This window comes from Leopardus geoffroyi, chromosome C3 (assembly GCF_018350155.1).
Source record: "Leopardus geoffroyi isolate Oge1 chromosome C3, O.geoffroyi_Oge1_pat1.0, whole genome shotgun sequence".
NCBI lineage: Eukaryota > Metazoa > Chordata > Mammalia > Carnivora > Felidae > Leopardus > Leopardus geoffroyi.
Window position 1 is genome coordinate 141,736,618 of NC_059338.1, and position 2,478 is coordinate 141,739,095.

Below are 2,478 nucleotides of genomic sequence, written 5' to 3' on the forward strand. Positions count from 1 at the left end.
TGCTTATGAACTTTTGGAGACCGTTCGAATAAAAGACTATTTGTTCCTGGACAAACACTCAACCAGCAAAGAAGCCTTTAAGAGGAGGGGGGATTTTTGTTTTGCATTTTCTCTTTGCAAAAAGAGAGAGAGAGAGAGAGAGAGAGAGAGAGAGACTTTACTTGTTTTTCAGATAAAAGAAGCTAATTTGTTTACTATTACTGGGGACTCATGTCTACGAGTTCCTATGCCATTGTGGTAAAAAGAAAGGCTATTTTTAAAAAATCAAAAGCCACACAAGCCTTCATATGTAGTGTTCTTCTTCCCCTTCCTGCCTCCCCACTTTCATTTTACAGATAGCCATGAATATATAAGCCAAGTCAAAGCTCACGAGGTAACTCTCTTTTCTCTCTCTCCCCGACTCCTTGCAGAAACAGCCCTACCTGAACTTGAAAAGCAATCTCTCGCCAAAGTTCAGTGAAATTCTAGCCTCAAAAGTTAACTCCCAGATTTACTCCTTTTTGGAAAATCCAACTCTTGGCATATGCAAACACAGAACCTAGGCTTCAATCCCCAACCCCCCCCCCCCACCCCCCTTGCAGTGTTCACTTTCCTGGTCTACATGGAACGTTTCTGAAATCAAGCCAGCAAGATGTTGAATGATGTCCTTTTAAAAGAGGGTGTGCCATAACTGGGTCACTAACTGGGTGACTAATCACAGTTGCCTTGTAACCACAGAGACTGTGGCTTCAACCTGACTTGATCATTTGTAAACCACAAAATGACCCAGCCATCTGCAGAGGCTCTGGAGCCTGCAGACCGTCCCAGGCCTGTTCCCTCCTCAGCCCAGGCGAAATGGGAGCTGCCCCAGGCGTGGGGCCTCTGGGCCTTTGCAGCAATCAGAAGGGATCTGACCAGGTCCAACCTTTGCTTTATTCGTGTCTTCACCGGCTCCAGCCTTGCGACCAATTGCAACAGTTGCTCTCTGCTCTGAATTCCATTTAGCCATTGGAGTCCAAAAAGGAAAAAGAAGGGACCTACAATAAATTTGTTTTCAAGACAAGAAACAAACAAACAAAGGAAAAGGAAAAGGTAACAAGAAAGAAAACTTCCTCCAACTTAGTTGGGGTCCTTGGTTGTGTCTATCACATACTCACGTATTGCATGAAAACTTGATAAATCTGTCCCCAATCAGTACAGCAATTTAAGGAATTTGGGGACAGGAGCATCTTTGCCAAGGGTCCCTCAATGAGTCCTAGGTTAAGGAGTCCCTGGGGTTGGAGAGTAAGCCCCTGAGAGGGACCAGTGGCATCAGGCCAGCAAAGGAAGAGCATAAACACAGGGGCGCCTGGGTGGCGCAGTCGGTTAAGTGTCCGACTTCAGCCAGGTCACGATCTCGCGGTCCGTGAGTTCGAGCCCCGCGTCGGGCTCTGGGCTGATGGCTCAGAGCCTGGAGCCTGTTTCCGATTCTGTGTCTCCCTCTCTCTCTGCCCCTCCCCCGTTCATGCTCTGTCTCTCTCTGTCCCAAAAATAAATAAACGTTGAAAAAAAAAAAAAATTTAAAAAAAAAAAAAAAAAAAAAAAAAAAAGGAAGAGCATGAACCCCTTCCCTTCCTGTCGCCCAAGTCATAATTTTTGCAGGCCTGCAGTGCAAAAAAATAAATGAATATATATATATATATATTCACTTAGGAGGAAGAAGTGCCTTTATAAATGAGGGAAATGATCGATCTCAGTGGCAGGGGAAGATCTGCTCTCACTACCTCTCACCACAAAGCCCCCACCTCAACTGTCTGGCTAAGAGGGTTATTTTTTTTTCTGCTTAGGGAAAATCGGTGGAAGGTACACAGTGGACTAAGCATGGTCTCAGCCCCGCCCCCTTACCTGTGTTCTTTTCACCACCAGCCCCCCCCCCCCCCCCCCCCCCCCCCAGCAATCCCTCCAGTAGAAACCCACCTTTTTTTTCTCCCTCTCTTATCACATTAATTCAATCCGGCAACTGTTACTGTCTTGAGTAGGGGAAAAGGAGTTTTCTCCAAAAGGACGGGCGGGAGCAACAAATGGGAGGGGAACGGGCAACGCTTGTGAAATCCCAAACCGGACTGGTAAGAACAACATCATAAATTATGGATCCCTCGAGCCGCCTCTGGCCTGTCACGGCGTGATCTGTCTCCATGGACTTGCCTGGCGCGGGCGACACTGTCGTCCGCGAGCTCGGGGCGCCGGGGCCTGGGTTGCCCTCTCCCGGCCTGGCCCCGGCGCCCTCCCACCCCCACTCCCACCCCACCCTCCCCGCCCCGGGGCGGTCTGGTCTGGGCCCTCCCCGGGGACTGTTCGGAGCTCAGCGCTGCGGGACGCGCCAGCTGCGGGGACCGGCCCCTGGCCGGCCGAGCACAGGCTCGCCATTGTTCCCGGGAACCCCGCGGGAGCACCCAGCGCCCGGCTCCGCGGTCACAGCAGGGCCGCGGCAGGGGACACCAGGGGCGCGCGTGGACGCTG

At 50.9% G+C, this 2,478-nt stretch overlaps 1 long non-coding RNA gene across 1 annotated transcript; it reads right to left on the reverse strand.

The window, feature by feature from the left end:
* Positions 1–894: 894 nt before the first annotated feature.
* On the reverse strand, positions 895–2,191 carry LOC123586200. Its single transcript, XR_006706672.1, has 2 exons — positions 1,936–2,191; positions 895–969 (listed from the first exon to the last, which is right to left on the reverse strand). It is a non-coding gene; the product is annotated as an uncharacterized LOC123586200 (long non-coding RNA).
* Positions 2,192–2,478: the final 287 nt, after the last annotated feature.